This window comes from Meles meles, chromosome 6 (assembly GCF_922984935.1).
Source record: "Meles meles chromosome 6, mMelMel3.1 paternal haplotype, whole genome shotgun sequence".
Lineage (NCBI taxonomy): Eukaryota > Metazoa > Chordata > Mammalia > Carnivora > Mustelidae > Meles > Meles meles.
This window is the reverse complement of record NC_060071.1, coordinates 96784195-96803904: the sequence shown is the minus strand read 5'-3', so window position 1 is coordinate 96803904 and position 19710 is coordinate 96784195.

The window sequence follows — 19710 nt, the reverse complement described above, 5'->3', positions numbered from 1 at the left end:
TTACCCTTACCTTTGGAGATGTGTCTAGCAAGTTGTTGCTATGGTTTAGGTAAAAGAGGTTGCTGCCTGTGTTCTCCTTGAGGATTTTGATGGATTCCTGTCTCACATTTATGTCTTTAATCCATTTTGAGCCTATTTTTGTATACGGTGGAAGGAAATTGGACATATTTCCATACCAAGAGATTTTAAGTTAAATTAAAGTTATTTAGTTGTTTTTATGATTGCTCTACCCATCACAGATTTCTATTAGGTACTGTTGTTGTTGCTGCTGCTGCTGTTATTAGTAGTAGTACTTAGTTCATATTTTTAAAAATATTTATTTATTTGACAGACAGAGATCACAAGTAGACAGAGAGGCAGGCAGAGGGAGAGAGGAAGGGAAGCAGGCTCCCTGCTGAGCAGAGAGCCCAATGCGGGCTCTATCCCAGGACCCCGGGATCATGACCTGAGCTGAAGGCAGAGGCTTTAACCCACTGAGCCACCCAGGCGCCCCTAGTTCATATTTTTTTAATTGAAAAAAGGAAGCAGATTTTTGCCATCCATTAGACTTATACTACGGCTGTCTTTATTTATGTTTCTTTTTCATCTTTTATTATAGTAAATGTTTGCAAGCTTTATTAATTTGAATCTTGAGTCTTCTTCCCATCATTTCTTCAGCTCTTTGGTACCCACTTTATCAGTCTCTTGTCATGTTTCCTTTTTGTCTGTTGTATAAAACTTAAAAGTCTGAAATGACTGAAAAACTCTATACAAATCAATCAATTTCTCCAGATATCCCTTCTTTTCTCACAACAGTCATTTGAAAAAATATAGCCAGAACAGCTTACTAGAGACATTTTCAGCTGTCTTGATTCATATTTTACTATTTAATTTGAGAGGTGTAATGAAAATGTTATAGATTTGTTTGTTTTAGATGGAACTTAAGATAAATTTCAACTCTACCGCTTCCTTCAAGTTTACTTCTTTGAGCTTAAATTTTCTCTCCTATAAAAATAAAGATGAGAATGCTGAGATTCTTAGAGAAATGCCTAGAGAAAAATATCTATGAATGAAAATATCCTATGCATCTTTTGAATTATAGCAACCAATAAAAAACAGTATTTCACCTCTATAAACTTAAGGAGATACTTTTATCAGAGTAATGCAGGTACAAAGTAAATAGGTGAATGGAGAAGGGTGCTCTGGGTGGCTCGTCTGTTGAGCATCTGACTCCTGGTTTGCGTTCAGGTCATGATCACAAGGTCATGAGATTGAACCTCGAGTCAGGCTCCATGCCTAGCGGGGAATCTCCTTAAGATTCTCTTCCTTTCCTTTTGCCCCTCCCCTGCTGTTTATAGAAAGTGTAACCTAGGGCGCCTGGGTAGCTCAGTGGGTTAAAGCCTCTGCCTTTGGCTCAGGTCATGATCCCAGGGTCCTGGGATCGAGTCCCACATTGGGCCCTCTGCTTGGCAGGGAGTCTGCTTCCTTCTCTCTCTCTCTGCCTGCCTTTCTGCTGACTTGTGATCTCTGTCTGTCAAATAAATAAAATCTTAAAAAAAAAAGAAAGTGTAACCTATTTAGAGTGAAAAAATTTTAAGTGAACTATTGATGAATTATCAAGGAAGTAACTATTTGGTTTAGATACAAATCTGTTACTTAATTGGTAAATGTTATAGTACTGTAAGTTATTCTAATGAGAAATCTCAGTGGGAAGACTTTAATGACATAATTATTCTCTCCAATAAAATAACAATTAGTTTGTCTGGTATTGTACTAATTGTTATTAACATAGGGTATTGACAATGCTTAAAATCTAAGTGTTGAGTCACTTCAGAAAAAGGTCTTATATTATAAAACTACACATACAGAACTGATGGTCTTGTAAAGCTAAAAAGAGCATTTAATCTAAAATTTTCTAAACTTTTAAAATTAATAATATTTATTTTTGTACAGTTTTAGATTTACAGGAGAACTAAAAAGATAAAGAGTTTTCATGTTCCCTCCCCACTTGCCTCCACACAGATTCCTTTGTTCTTTACATCTTGCATTAGTGTGGTGCATTTGTTACAATTAATGATTGAATTTTGATATATTATAATGGACTAAGACTGTAGTTTACATTAAGTTTCACTCTGTATTGTAGGTTCTATGGGTTTTGAGAAATGCATGGTGTAAGATTTCAATTATTACAATATCACAGACAGAATAGTTTCATCACTCTAAACATCTGTACTCAACATATTTATTCCCTTTCCCTCCTCATGAAATCTTACAACCATCATTCTTTTTACTGTTTTTATAGTTTTTCAGAATGCCATATAGTTGTAATAATAATTTTCAGTTTGTGTTCTTTCACCAGAAAATATACATTTAAGATTATTCTATATCTTATTGTGGCTTGATAGGTTATTTTTTCTTGAGGGATTATATTCTATTGTATAGGTATACTAAAGTTTGTTCTTCATCCACTCATTGAAGACCATCTTAGTTGCTTCCAATTTTCCACATTTATATATAAAGGTTCAATAAACATTTGTGTGCAGAATTTTTTTGAACATAATTTTTCAACTCATTTGGGGTGATACATAGGAGAGATACTGCTGGATTATATAATAAGAAAATATTTCATTTTATAGGAAGCTATTAGGTTATATTCCAAAGTGGCTGTGACATATTTCTTTTCCATTGGCAATGAATTTGTTGCTCAGCATCCTCACCAGCATTTGGTATTGTCAGGGTTTTCTTGATTTTTAATTTTTGGCATTCTGATAAATGTAATTGCTATCTCATGGTTGTTTTAATTTGCATTTATCTAATGATATATGATGTTGAATGTCTTTTCAAATGATTATTAGGAATCCATTAGTATCTTTTGCCCATATTTTCCTTGTATTGTATCTTTTCTTACTGTTGAGTTTTAAGAGTTTGTCATATAACTTTTTCATTAGGTATGTGTTTTACAACTATGTCTTTCCCAATTGTTGTTTTTTTCATTTTCTTAAAAGTGTCTTTTGCAGAGAACATATCCTTAATAGAGACTTGTAATAAAGTCTAACAACTTTTGTTTTTATGGATTCCCTTTGGTGTTGTATCTTAAAACTATTCATGAAATTCAAAGTCACCTATATTGATTCTGCTGTTATCTTCTAGAAGCTCAGTAGATTTGTATTTTACATTTTTACATGGAGGTCTACATTTTTACATTTTCAGTTAATTTTGGGGATGTAAGGTCTGGTTTAGGTTAATAGATTGGAGGACTTGGACATCAGGTTTTTGAATAATATTTAAATCTATTTTGTCCTCATTGAATTGTCTGTGTTCTTTTATAAAAGAGAGACTGATTATCTTTTTGTTGATTTGGCTTCTATTCCATTTCACTGGCTTATATTTTTTTTTTAAAGATTTTATTTATTTATTTGACAGAGAGAGATCACAAGTAGGCAGAGAGGCAGGCAGAGAGAGAGGAGGAAGCAGGCTCCCCGCCGAGCAGAGAGCCCGATGCGGGACTCGATCCCAGGACCCTGAGATCATGACCTGAGCCGAAGGCAGCGGCTTAAACCACTGAGCCACCCAGGCGCCCTCACTGGTTTATATTTTTTGACTGAATTTTATTTCATTTCAATTTTTGTTGAGATATAAAGACCTGTAACGCTATATAAATTTAAGGAGCATTGCATAATGAATTACATATATTGTGAGACCTTCATGTTTATACTTAATATCATGCTGTAATAATTACTATACTCTTATATTAAGCCTTGTAATTGGTATTGTCAGTTCCCTAAATTTGTTTTTCTTCTTCAGTGTTGTGTGGCTATTTTGGATCTTTCACCTTTGGATATAATTTTAGAATCAAAAATTTTGATATCCATATATCCATGTGTTGGGAGTTTGATTATATTGCATGGAATCTATAGATCGGGTGGGAAGATTGACCTCTTGAAAATATCAAGTCTTCCTATTTATACACATGGAATATCCTTCCATTTATTTAGACCTTCTTACAGTCTTTCATCACAGGTTTGTAGTATGTATGTATGTATGTATGTAATATGTAGATCCTATAGATATTCTGTTACATTTATACCTAAGTATTTCATTTTCTTGATACTAATATAGATTTTAATATTTTTAATTTCAAATTCTTATTGTTAGTTGTTGGTATGTAGAAAATAATTGACTTTTGTAGACTAACCCTGTATCATGCAAACTTGTAATAATCGCCAACAAGTTCAAGGTTTTTTGTCAATTCTTTAGGTTTTCTTCATACATAATCATTTTATCTATGAACAAGAACAGTTTCTTTCTTTCTAATCCACATGCCTTTTATCTCCTTTTTTTGTCTTCTGCATTAGCTAGACTTCAGCACAATATAGAATAAGAGAACTGACAGGAGACATCCTTGCTTTGTTCCCAAGTTAAGGGAAAGCACTCAGTTTCTCACTATGGAGTATGATTTTGGCTGTGTATAGTTTTTATAGTTTTTAGTTTGTTTGTTTGTTTGTTTGTTTGTTTTTGTTAACATATAATTTATTATTTGCCCCAGGGGTACAGGTCTGTGACTCGTCAGGCTTACACATTTCACAGCACTCACCATAACACATACCCTCCCCAATGTCCGTAACCCAACCACACTCTCCCTCCCCCTTCCCCCAGCAACCCTCAGTTTGTTTCATGAGTTTAAGAGTCTCTTACGGTTTGTCTCCCTCCCGATCCCATCTTGTTTCATTTTTTCCTTCCCTATCCCTCGAGACCCCACCCTGCTTCTCAAATTCCTCATATCAAAGAGATCATATGATAATTGTCATTCTCTGATTGACTTACTTCACTAAGTGTAATACTGTCTAGTTCCATCCACGTCATCACAAATGGCAAGATTTCATTTCTTTTGATGGCTGCATAGTATTCCATTGTATATATATACACCACACCTTCTTCATCCATTCATCTGTTGATGGACATCTGGGCTCTTTCCATAGTTTGGCTACTGTGGACATTGCTGCTATCAACATTTGGGTGCACGTGCCCTTTTGAAGATCCACAGAAAACTGACGTAATTCAGGGAATGTACAGGTGGCAAAAATCTTTCTGGAAGCTTGATTTCTTCCCCTTCCCTTCATCAAACCCAGTTATTGGAAGATCCAACATAAGAAGAGAGATGAAATGCGAGTCAGTTCACTAATCTTTCTCTTGTGTCTCTCTGTCTCTCTGTATACATAGCTCAGAAGCAAAGGAATCCTGTAAGTCACTAGCTAGTTGTCAACCTTTAAGTTACAAGAAGCTTGTTAAGATGATTCTTAATTGCTCTTCCAATCTTCTGTGTGATTTATGACAAATTAGATTTCCATCTTTTCATATTGCTGATTAGATGAATACATAATGACTTTCCAATGTTTAAATAATACATGCCTTTATTTTCAGAGCTCTATATTATCAACTATTGTGTTTAGTTTTTTACCTGTCTCAATTTATGGCTCAGAAATTGTTCTTTTAAAACTCTTGCCCTGAGAGTGCCTTAGATCTCATATGCAATTTATCAGATAAAGGGCTAGTATCCAAAATCTATAAGGAACTTAGCAAACTCAACACCCAAAGAACAAACAATCCAATCAAGAAATGGGCAGAGGACATGAACAGACATTTCTGCAAAGAAGACATCCAGATGGCCAACAGACACATGAAAAAGTGCTCCACGTCACTCGGCATCAGGGAAATACAAATCAAAACCACAATGAGATATCACCTCACACCCGTCAGAATGGCTAAAATTAACAAGTCAGGAAATGACAGATGCTGGCGAGGATGCGGAGAAAGGGGAACCCTCCTCCACTGTTGGTGGGAATGCAAGCTGGTGCAACCACTCTGGAAAACAGCATGGAGGTTCCTCAAAATGTTGAAAATAGAACTACCCTATGACCCAGCAATTGCACTACTGGGTATTTACCCTAAAGATACAAACATAGTGATCCGAAGGGGCACATGTACCCGAATGTTTATAGCAGCAATGTCTACAATGGCCAAACTATGGAAAGAACCTAGATGTCCATCAACAGATGAATGGATAAAGAAGAGGTGGTATATATACACAATGGAATACTATGCAGCCATCAAAAGAAATGAAATCTTGCCATTTGCGACGACGTGGATGGAACTAGAGCATATCATGCTTAGTGAAATAAGTCAATCGGAGAAAGACAACTATCATATGATCTCCCTGATATGAGGACATGGAGAAGCAACATGGGGGGGTAGGGGGATAGGAGAAGAATAAATGAAACAAGATGGGATTGGGAGGGAGACAAACCATAAATGACTCTTAATCTCACAAAACAAACTGGGGGTTGCTGGGGGGAGGTGGGATTGGGAGAGGGGGAGGGGGCTATGGACATTGGGGAGGGGAGGCGAACCATAAGAGACTATGGACTCTGAAAAACAACCTGAGGGTTTTGAAGTGTCAGGGGTGGGAGGTTGGGGCAACCTGAGGGTTTTGAAGGGTCAGGGGTGGGAGGTTGGGGGAACAGGTGGTGGGTAATGGGGAGGGCACGTTTTGCATGGAGCACTGGGTGTTGTGCAAAAAGAATGAATACTGTTACGCTGAAAAAATAAATAAAATGGAAAAAAAAAGTTTGTTTTTTAATCAGTTGAGGAATTTTTCCTGTAATCCTAACTTCCAGAGAGTTGTTTTTGTTTTTTGTTTTTTTTAAATCATGAAAACATTGTGAAATGCTTTTTCTGTTATCTATTGATGTGATCATATGGTATTTCTTCTTTAGTCTATTAATGTGATAGATTACAATAATTCATAATCAAATGTTGAACTAGTTTTGCATAACTGAGATAAAATCCACTTGGGCTGTGGTGTAAAATTCTCCTTGTAGATTGGTAGATTCAATTTGCTAATATTTTGTTGAAAAGTTTTTATTCTATGTTAACAAGGTGATGGTTAGTAGCTTTCTTTTCTTCTAAGGTCTCTATCTGGCTTTGATATTAGGGTAATGTTGAGAAGTTTTCACTTTACTCCTGTTTTATAAAAAAGGATTGTAGAGAGTTGGTATAATCTCTTCCTAAAATATTTGGTAGGATACACTAGTGAAACCATAAGGTGTGGTGTTTTCTTTATTGACAGATTACTATTGATTTAAATTCTTTAACAGAGATAAACCTATTCAGATTATCTATTTCTCTTGTGTGGATTTTTATAGTATATATCTTTCAAGAAATTGGTCAATTTCATCCAAATTAGCAAATGTGTGGGCATAGAATTGTTCATAATATTCCCTTGTTATTGTTTTACTATCCATGGATTTAACAGTGATGATCCCTCTTTCATTTATAATGTTGGTAATTTGTATCTTCTCTCTTTTTATCATGATTAGCTTGGATAGAGCCTTGTCAATTTTTACGTATCTTTTCAAAGAAGCAGCACTTATTTTTCTTACTTTCTTTATTGTTTTTCTGACTTCAACTTAATTGATTTCTGCTCTAATTTTTATTAATTTTAAATTTTTTTTCTTGTTTAGGTTTATATTGCTTTCCTTTCTCTAGTTTCCTATGATAGAGACCGAGATTATTACTTTTAATTTTTAATTTTAATTACAGTATAGTTAAGATACAGTGTTTTATTAGTTTCAGGTGTATGATATAGTGATTCAACAACTCTGTATATCACTCAGTTCTCACCATGAGAAGTGTACTCCCCATCACCTATTTCTCCCATCTTCCCACCCACTTCCTGTCTGGTAATCATCAGTTTGTCCCTAATGGTTGTCTTTCTCTTGGTTTGTCTCTCTCTCTTTTTTCCTTTGATGTTATGTTTCTTAAATTCTATATATGAGTGAAATCAGATGGCATTTGTCTTTCTCTGATTTATTTCACTTAGCATAATATACTCTGGCTCCATCCATGTCATTGCAAATGGCAAAATTATTCTTTTTATTGTTGAGTAGTATTCCATATTATATATAATGATGAAGAGGTGGCATATATACCTCTCTTTCTATATATGTAATGTATTTTCTATATTCTACATAAAATATACATATATTTTATAAAATAGGTAAAATTCTTAAAGGGATAGGACATAGGAAAAAAGAAATCAGAAATAAATTTTACTGAATAAAATGTATCAGAGAAAGCTTTTAAGAATGAGAATAAAAGTTTTAAATTTAGACAAAGGTGTAAAATTGCTAGAAAAATAAAATTTGACAATCAACTCAAGGAAAAAGAGAAATATCACCAGATAGAAATGTTTTTAAATACATTTTCAAGGAATGCATGTCTTTAATCCCCCACTTTTTTTTTCTGGAGGATAGAAAAAGAAGTTTTCCTCAAATAATTGTGTGAAGCTATTCAAACCTTAAATTCAAAATATTAAGGAAATAAAATGGTAGGGCAAGTTTTAAATTATGGGCCACAACCGGAATCCTATAAAGAAGATATATTATATCCAAATTAGATTTACCTCAGAGGTGCAGGGATAGTACCCTTAGAAAATCTATTTAATAAGTTATCAGATTAAAAGAGGAAATCCATAGTGTAATCTTAATAGATGCAGGGAAAAGAAAGATCAAAAAATACTACTCATTTTTTTAAATTAGGAAACATAGACGTGAATATCCTTAATTAGAAAGGCTAAAAACAAAAAAAGTTCAACATTCTATATGTTGAACCTTTTAACTCTTAAAGTCAATAACATATACAAACATGCCAACTACCATCCCTTTAAATCAACATCATAGTTCAGGTCCTAATCAGTTCAGTAAGGTAAGCTAAAAACATAAAGATTAAAAAGAAAGAAATGTATTTATAAATAATGCGGTTGTCTACATTGAAATACTACTCAGGTAAATTTTTTTTTTAAAGAGTAACAAACTGGATGTATAAAATTAATAGCATTTCTAAGCATGAATGATAAAGAATTCTGTCTTTACTTAAGTGCTTTACAACTTTATTGCTAGTGTTGTATTTTTCAAATTAAAACCTCTAGAGATGGGGTGCCTTAGTTCTCACTTGGTTAAGCATCTGCCTGTGGCTTAGGTCAAAATCCCAGGATTATGGGACAAGTCTAGCATTGGGCTCCCTGCTTAACAGGGAGTTTGCTTCCCCCTCTGCCCCTCTCCCTTTTCATTCTCTCTTTCACTCATTCACTCTGAAATAAATAAATATTTTAAAAATTCTATAAAAATATTTTTAAACTTCATAAAACCATTGAAGATAACATATTTGGATAGGAGGGGGTCAATATTTTAAAAATCTGAATTCTCCTCAAATAGATCTTTATATATAATTGCTTACAATAAAATTAACAACAATGTATTTTTGTGAAATCTTGATAAAATATATGCAGATGCAGAACCTAAAATCTGCTTGAAAAAGAACAGGGAAGGTGAATTTTCCTACAGATAACCTAGACTTATTATGAACAGAGTTATTCACATACTGAGTTGTTTGTGCTATAAATATGTGGATTGATTTATGTTTATATAAATAGGATATATATGTATTTATAAGTCAGGATATATATATATTTATATAAATCATTTATTATACAAATCAGGATTAAATATATACACACTTACATAAGAATATATAAATTGACAAAAGGGCTAGAGGGGCAAGTACAACTGTATGTGTGTGTGTGTGTGTGTGTGTGTGTGTATTTAATAAATTCCTGTTGTTTATAAACCACTCAATCTACAGTAATTTTTTATAGCAGCCCAAACTGGGGTACTGGGTAACAGGGATCATTCTGCCCCTTTGTGACTAGGATGAACAATTTTATTTAAAAGTATAGTTGTGTCACATGAATCATAGTGTTGTTGCAACCTTACAGCTACAGTCAAAATTCTGTTTCTTTTGTGTTTATGGTAAAAATACAATTGCATTGGCAGGCACATGGTGTAGAAAGATGCATGAACCAGGAAGGGCAAGAACTGCTCAATTTGCATTACTCATTGACTGCCAGACGGTTATGTTTACTTGATACTGAGGCTATTAAGAAATAAACTTCTGATTCAATGTCCTGCATCCAATCTTTATTCGGATATATGGACAATTAGGGTTAGGGTCAGATTGGTTAGTATTCTACAAGTTATAAATAGTGCTGTCCCTATGGAAGAGCAAGAGAAGATTCTTAGTATATGTGCTATTCTCAGAAAATTCTGTTTCTCAGCATCAATAAGTGTAGTACCATTAATTATACTTCCTTACAGTATTATTTGTATGAAGAAACAGTTAATTACTTTGCTAATGAACGCAATTCATTCCCAAGGTTTCTAATTTCTATTTGCCAATCTACTATCTTATTTGCACCCATTATTTAAAGAATGATAACAGGAAAAACTAAAACCATGAACTTTGGAGATGATACAGTGTGATAATTTCCCACACTATCACCTGCAAAATGTGTGTGTGTGTGTGTGTGTGTTTTCCAATCAATCAAGATTCACCATTAAAGTGGTTAATTCTCAAGGTATTCACAGTAAATTCTCATTCAGAGAGCTCTCCTTATTAATTTTCTAAAGAAACTAAGATGTCTATGTTGATCAGTATTTTACCTTGCCTAGGCTGTTCATTAATGTCAATACAAAAGTTCATGAGCTGTAAAATCCTGAAGTTACAATTAAGAAGCTATTACAAGTGTCTTCTGGCCTAAAGTAAAATGCTCATAGAGTAAATTACTCTCTTGCATATCATTGCTTAGTGGTTTGAGAGTGATTGTTTTTTACTGTTTTTACTATTTTACTGTTTTTACTATAAGATCACATGAAATCCTCTTCACATTTTTATTACTTTCCTTGCCGTAAACTCTGGGGGAAAAAAACACCTTCAGTCTGAATGGAATTTGTTATTTTTCATCCTCTGAAGATTTATACTTCAATTAAATTTTTTTCTTTCAGTGCAGGGGGAAAGATGCACTTTCTGTCTCACAACATTCTCTTTACTGTTTTTCCTAGGCACCATTTTTTCTTGTAGATATAAAAATAAAATGAGGGATACTTTGTCTTTTTGTATTTGACTTGATGTATCAGTTGTGCTTTTTTTGTTGTGTTTTGTTTTGTTTTGCTTTTGGCCAAAGACCAAGGTATAATTTCAATATGCAAGACAAAGAATGTCAGCATAAAATGCACTAACTAAATGCAGGAGTGTTATGGAGATTTCCTACTAAATGATCAAGACCCACTTCTAAGTCCTTTCATCAATTTAATGTTGTTATTCTCAGTGAATGTTTAGATGTTTTCTTCCTTTAACCTTTCCTAGATTTGTGAGTGTAAATCTGCCATTGCTTGTTGTCTTAAAGAAATGGCATAGCCTCAATTTCTGTCTGTCCTTGAATCGACCAGCAGCCAGTACATGGACCAGCATCTTCCCACATTTTGTCATTAGAGCTTCCTGTATTGTGTAATAGAAATGGTGTGTTTACATAATAAACCCATTTTCCACATATCCTCAATTCCTAAACTGCACTGGCTTATTTGCTATAAGTCCTACATGGATGCTGAAATTACACTAGTTAACAAAGAACTTACACTCTACCTAAGCATCGTGTTATCTGTCATGTAAATGGAGTATTGTCCATCTTACCTGATGCTAACATAGGCTTATGTTTGGTGTGTGCTGCTATTTTTTGGGTTAACTGGAACTCTGTTTTTGGTAAATACATCCTACTGATTGTACTACTTAGGGTAACTGGCAGCTAGAGTAATATAGACCCCATACTGTGGAATGCCTCAAACACAGTGCATGTTTATTTTTCATTTATATAATAGTTGCAAGTAGTTGGTGGTTTTGTGTGGTTTTTGTTGTGATGATTCAGTGACTAAGTCTGTTTCTGTATTTATGCTGCACCATGGTCTAGGGCAACACTATGGAAGTATAGAACTTTCTGCAGTGATGGATCTGTTTTTCAATGGTAGTGGCCACCATTTATGTGGCTTTGGAGCCCCTGGAATGTGGCTAGTGTGGCTGAGGAACTGACTTAAAATTGTATTTAATTTTCATTAATTTAAATATAAATAGCCACATATGGCTAGTGGGTATTAGACAGTGTAAATCTAGGGTTTTATTGATGCTGTCTCTAGAGCTATAAGAAGGAGTAGGAGGGTATAGAGGAAACATAGCCACTTCATAAAAGCCTTGTCTGAAAAAGCCACATATAAGTTCCACTCAAAATTCATTGCCTAGGGCTCAGTAACCTGGACATATATAATTGAAAGAAAACTAAAAAAAAAAAAAATAAGAAGAAAGAAAGAAAGGAAGCTGAGAAATGCAATCTTGCTATGTGCTTAGGAGGAAGAGGAGAAGGGTCACATATACTTCAATGAGCAACTAGCATACCCTGGGCTGCACTGAGCAAAGAAAATTCTTAAGTATCTGAATGTAACAATGTAATTTATTTTTTTTTATTTTAGTTAATACTATTACAGAGGAGACAAAATTCCTTTTTGGTTATATTGACCACATATATAGAAGTGTCAAAGAGATGTTAATCTTGTTTAATAAAAACATATTTAATGAATAAATCAATAAACGATTCATCCAGATATATACTAGCCCTCGTTATATGATAACAGCTCTTAAGACCACAGAGAGCAGAAGAAAACTCATTGAATCATGCCTCCTTGATACTAACATGCCTACATGTCTTTGGTTATGTTTCTTCAGCTCCCTCAGACTTTCCAGTCCCATTACTCAATGGTATAGATGGCCGAATTGCCTAATTCTCTCAATGTGCAGCATTTTCCCATTTTTATGTTCTTGATTACAGCTGTGGTTGCTCTGCTTTTTCTTGCCCAGTTTCACAGCTGACTCTTTTTTTAATATTTAAATTTTTTTATTAACATATATTATTTGCTCCAGGGGTACAGGTCTGTGAATCGTCAGGCTTATATATTTCACAGCACTCACCATGGCACACACCCTCTCCAGTGTCCATAACCCAGCCATCCTCTCCCTACCCATCTACCCCTCAGCAACACTCAGTTTGTTTCATGAGATTAAGAGTCTCTTATGGTTTAACAGCTGACTCTTGTCTTCCATGAGTGCTGACAGTCGTGCTTATTCAGACATTTGCTTTTTCCTCAGGATACTATTTAATGGCCTATACCAATCTGAGTTGACCTTACTAACCCCATGTATTACCGATTTCCAAACACCCAAACAGGAAGCTGAGGAGCCTGATGGGGAATTTCATCTTTTAATCTGACATGACTTAGACTCTACTGTTTCCAAATACGACTAATAAACACCCGCCAACACTAATAGGAACTAGCAAAGTGTATTTTAAAAATACATGACAGGACTACTGTGTAGGTAGATGGGAGTATATTTCCTAAATTTTCATTAGTACATTTCTATCCATCTTGTGTTTCTCTTGGCCTACCTTTATCTGCAATTAGTATTTCATTAGAGACCTGAATAGAAGAAATTAAAAGAAATATGTCCATTTAAAGAAAAAAAGTGGTCACAGGAAATGATCCAAGATAATATTTTAAAACTTGCCTTTTGGGATACTTTTAAAATGCCGGATTTTTTTTTCAGGCATTTTAAAATTGTATTTCTTAAGTGTACCAATGTTTCTTTGTGCAAATGCAGAATGAGAGAAAGCTAAATGACAGAAACAGAACAAGGAGATTCCCTGACAGACTTATATGTAAAGATCTATAACTTTCTGACTTTCTCACTTTTTAAAGTTTTATAGCTACTCATTTAAATTTTTTTTTAAAGAATCTTTGTTTCTTTCAAACCATTACCAATTATTTTTTCTCAGAAGTACCATCTAGAGGACAGAAATTTTAAGATTCCTATGTTATAGTTACCATGGATATTGGCACCTCAGAGAAAACAGACTGATATATAAGTCTTCTGGTGAGCAAGGAGGAGTTAGTAGGGTTGGCTTATTATGTAAAGTTCCATACACACAGTATAGTAGTTTTGAATAATTGGCTCATCAAATTTTGATATTTATGTTTAGCTTTTATTATGAAAGTTATCATCTGTATGGCATTAGTTTGTGTTGTATAGACTGTTCATTAGCTTATCCAGCCTTGTAAAAGATTTAAAGTTTTACAATGAATCATAATGACTTGGAAGATAATAATCTTGCCTTACAAATTGTAGAGTATTCCCATAACCCCACATTTCAGCACTATTAAAATGATTGAAATATCATAGAATAAAGGACTGTTATAAGAAAATGATCATTGAAATTAATTATCCATTATTATTTTACTGAATTGGTTTGCTTATCAAATATTCATGCATAGTATTTTCCCAGCTTACCCTAGATTTGGGAAATAGATAGCCAACAACACTTATTCTCCATTTCACCTGTGCATTGCTTTATTACAGTTCCTTTTACACTGAATTTAGTTAATTTATCTGTATTCTTCTTTTATACACTAGATGACAAGTTGCCTCAGGTAAAGACCAGACAGGGAAGTTATTGGGCCTGGATTCAAAGGAGTCAGGTTCAGAGAATATGAAAAAGTTAGATCACAACTTTTGTGGAGAAGAGAGCCAGCACTGGGATGATGAGCCTTCCTGGGTAAATGAGTAGTTGCTCTCATGTGAGGTAAAAAATTTCCTGGATCAGGGCAAACAACTGAACCATGGGCCTAGGGAAAATAATGCTAATCCCATCACACCCTCACATTCCTCAAATATGGTGTATTCAATCATGTGAAACCCAGTTTATAATATATATCTTGCCCCTGGTATATTATTAGAAGAGTGAATAATATCCATTTTTAATAAATGAAATAAAGCCACCTGGTGTCTTTACTAAATCAAGATAAATGACAAGCCTATGGGATAGCAGAGATCAATAAACTAGTTTGATATTGTTTTAGCCCACCCAATAATGACAAAAATGCCATGAAATCAAGAGTATAATTATTATTATATAGTTATTAATGCCTTTAATTCATCTACCTTCATTTTGAATGGGAAATAAACAAGAAAAACAATTGCTTCATCAAACCATTGGTGCAAAAATAGATGAATTGGCAAACCCTGATTCTTCGCTTTGAGATTCTTTGATTTGAGATAAAAGATTTATGTGGAAGAATATACCTGATTTTCATGACTTAGTTTAATATTAGTTTTAGAGGAAAGACATTCATCTACTAACTTAATAAAACAAAGCCTCTCACTGGCTAAGAAAAATAACTCAAATTTACTACATATTATAGACATCTTTTGGAATTGCCAGTTATTTTCTTAAAGTTGTAGGTTAGTTTATGACTTATTATAGTTATACAGTTATGGATATATACAGGAGATATTGAAGGCTCAACTTGATCCTTCTTGGACAAAGAAAAATAAATACTGATAAAGTGACTAGGGAATGAGAATTCATTTTCACTATGACCACCTTAACCATTAGAAAGTACTAAGTTTCTGGGGGCACCTGGGTGGCTCAGTGGTTTAAGCCCCTGCCTTTGGCTCAGGTCATGATCTCAAGGTCCTGGGATCGAGCCCCGTATCGGGCTCTCTGCTCAGTGGGGAGCCTGTTTCTCCCTCTCTCTCTGCCTGCTTCTCTGCCTACTTGTGACCTCTCTGTCAAATAAATAAATAAAATATTAAAAAAAAGTACTAAGTTTCTGGAGAGCTTTTGTGCCAGCTTGGTAGCCTCTTGCCCTCACCACCTTTTTCAGCCATGTTGCAATGGATCTGTGCCGTCTTTCACAAACTTTGCACAGATTAACCTGATTACACCTTGCTTTGGCATCCCCTACACCTGGCACTTCTTGCCCCAGGGCTTCTCTGAGGACAGTATAGGAAACCATCTGAGAATCCTGCAGGAATTGCTTGATCCTCTTGAATGAGTTACTTGGAAGAGTGAGAGAGTTAATACTCCACAGGCAACACTTTATCCAAGGAGGATAGGAGTCAGTAGATATGTGCTTCCTTTATTTTCCTGAGTGGATACTTCTGAGATACTTTCATAAGCTTCTCAGAAGGTTTTGGTAGCATTGAGTACTAAGTCACCTATAAATGTAGCCAGCATCATAGCCTTCCTTATACTGACTTTCACTCCTTTTCACCAACTCCCTAGCATTACAAAAACAAGAAATAACACCCCCCCCCCACCAAGAAAACTACCTTACTATAGGTCTTTGTCTCAGGCTTTGCTTTGGGTGAGAGGGTTAATATGGGAAGCCCTAGAAAAGCATACTAGCATACTAGCCCTAGAAAGCATACTTACAAGCTAGTAGTTGGGGACTGTGTTACTAGTCATCTGATAACAGGGGCCTTTTACTGATTTTAAGTGCTGCCAGACTGCATCATCATGAGAGAGTTTACAAAATCCTGATTTATTACCTTGGCACCTGCATAATATAACATTGAAAAAGGAGTCTCAATTTTTTTTTTTTTATGCTAAGCTTTCTTTTTTTTTCCCATTTTATTTATTTTTTCAGCGTAACAGTATTCATTCTTTTTGCACAACACCCAGTGCTCCATGCAAAACGTGCCCTCCCCATTACCCACCACCTATTCCCCCAACCTCCCACCCCTGACCCTTCAAAACCCTCAGGTTGCCCCAACCTCCCACCCCTGACCCTTCAAAACCCTCAGGTTGTTTTTCAGAGTCCATAGTCTCTTATGGTTCGCCTCCCCTCCCCAATGTCCATAGCCCGCTCCCCCTCTCCCAATCCCACCTCCCCCCAGCAACCCCCAGTTTGTTTTGTGAGATTAAGAGTCATTTATGGTTTATCTCCCTCCCAATCCCATCTTGTTTCATTTATTCTTCTCCTATCCCCCTACCCCCCCATGTTGCTTCTCCATGTCCTCATATCAGGGAGATCATATGATAGTTGTCTTTCTCCGATTGACTTATTTCACTAAGCATGATACGCTCTAGTTCCATCCACGTCGTCGCAAATGGCAAGATTTCATTTCTTTTGATGGCTGCATAGTATTCCATTGTGTATATATACCACCTCTTCTTTATCCAGTCATCTGTTGATGGACATCTAGGTTCTTTCCATAGTCTGGCTATTGTAGACATTGCTGCTATAAACATTCGGGTACACGTGCCCCTTCGGATCACTATGTTTGTATCTTTAGGGTAAATACCCAGTAGTGCAATTGCTGGGTCATAGGGTAGTTCTATTTTCAACATTTTGAGGAACCTCCATGCTGTTTTCCAGAGTGGTTGCACCAGCTTGCAGGATTCCTTTCTCACATTGAGGTCCTTCATCCATTTGGAGTCTATTTTCGTGTGTGGTGTAAGGAAGTGGTCCAATTTCATTTTTCTGCATGTGGCTGTCCAATTTTCCCAGCACCATTTATTGAAGAGGCTGTCTTTTTTCCATTGGACATTCTTTCCTGCTTTGTCGAAGATTAGTTGACCATAGAGTTGGGGGTTGATTTCGGGGCTCTCTATTCTGTTCCACTGATCTATGTGTCTGTTTTTGTGCCAGTACCATGCTGTCTTGATGATGACAGCTTTGTGATAGAGCTTGAAGTCTGGAATTGTGATGCCACCAACTTTGGCTTTGTTCTTCAATATTCCTTTGGCTATTCGAGGTCTTTTCTGGTTCCATATAAATTTTAGGATTATTTGTTCCATTTCTTTGAAAAAAATGGATGGTATTTTGATAGGGATTGCATTAAATGTGTAGATTGCTTTAGGTAGCATAGACATTTTCACAATATTTATTCTTCAATAAATGGTGCTGGGAAAATTGGACAGCCACATGCAGAAAAATGAAATTGGACCACTTCCTTACACCACACACGAAAATAGACTCCAAATGGATGAAGGACCTCAATGTGAGAAAGGAATCCATCAAAATCCTTGAGGAGAATGCAGGCAGCAACCTCTTCGACCTCAGCCGTAGCAACATCTTCCTAGGAACAACGGCAAAAGCAAGGGAAGCAAGGGCAAAAATGAACTGTTGGGATTTCATCAAGATCAAAAGCTTTTGCACAGCAAAGGAAACAGTTAACAAAACCAAAAGACAACTGACAGAATGGGAGAAGATATTTGCAAACGACATATCAGATAAAGGGCTAGTATCCAAAATCTATAAGGAACTTAGCAAACTCAACACCCAAAGAACAAAGAATCCAATCAGGAAATGGGCAGAGGACATGAACAGACATTTCTGCAAAGAAGACATCCAGATGGCCAACAGACACATGAAAAAGTGCTCCACGTCACTCGGCATCAGGGAAATACAAATCAAAACCACAATGAGATATCACCTCACACCAGTCAGAATGGCTAAAATTAACAAGTCAGGAAATGACAGATGCTGGAGAGGATGTGGAGAAAGGGGAACCCTCCTCCACTGTTGGAAGGAGTCTCAATTTTTAATAAAGGAGATTCTGTAATATGCACATGACTAGGGGCTCCACTAGTCCTCCCATGTATCTCTTTACTCAGAAACATCTCTATGATAGAACTATGACATCATAAATTTTCAGCTAAAATGCTAGGTCAGTGGCTACCACTGAGGGTTGGAGTTCTGTCTTCTGGGATGTGTTGTCAATGTTGAACCAATGAATTATACAGCATGCTAAATCTGAAAAAAACAAAACAAACAAACAAAAAAACAACACTCTCATCTGGGAACCAAAAAGTGGATATAAGGTAGGCTCCATTCATCCTAATTTCTCCAGGCCTTCACTTGCAGCAATCATGGCCTCAAAAAGGCAAAGCAGTTGAGGAATTCCCTGAAGGATGATGTTCTGAGTTGCATCAATAGACAAAACAAAAATTCTGGACCAGCTGATATAATAAATGAAAAATCAGGAAGTCTAGAATGCACAGTAGAGAAAGAGGAGAGGGATATGGTGAATACCAGTTAAGGTATCAAGGTGACTTGCAGGATCACGGACTATAATTAGTCATTATAATTATCTTTTATGAAGTCTCATAAAATATAAATCTGGCTGAAAGGGATTATAGGATGGATTGGTACAAATTGAGAATGTATATGTATGTATATATGTACACACACACACACACATATCTGAGTGGGACACAGAGTGGATTGTCTAAAAAATTCTTTAATTCACTTAAAATCTTCTTAGCTTATCTCATATACTAGTATAGCTGTGGCAACTAATTTTGAGTGAATAGAACATGAGTTTCTCATGTCAAGCGCATATTCTGCACCTCTTGCTTCTTACCCTAGTTCTTCTCTGATACCTTGATGTGAGAATATATATGAACCTCATGTCTCTCACACATATACAACTTGGAAGTACTAATGTTCCATGAGCAATAATTTATTCTGTGAGGGGAGAGAGTGACAAATGTTTCTTTTTATCATCCTTGGAAGGCGGGTTCTAAGATACCTACCTACTTACCTTCCTTTCTTCCTTCTTTCTTTTTTTAAATTATGTTCAGTTAGCCAATGTATAGCTTGACTCCTCTATAGGTGAGAAGGTATCACACACACAACAGAGGCTAAGTCAGTAATCCAACCATGTATAAGCATAACTTCCTTCTCTGTGTCACTCCCTTAGTCCCTCATTTCTGCTCTTACAAACATGCTTTCGTCTCAGACGTTGCTTTATGGGTACCTTGCCTAAGGGAAAAAAAAAAAAAAACATTAGTAAAGGAATTATGTGATTGCAATTCCTTTTGGTATTAATGGCAAGGGGAAGTGCAGCTAGATCTAGACAAGATTATAAAATAGAAAAAATTGACTTTCATGTTTGTTTCTCTCTTAAGCATCTTTCTGTATTTATTCTAATTACTGTGCAGGGTTTTCA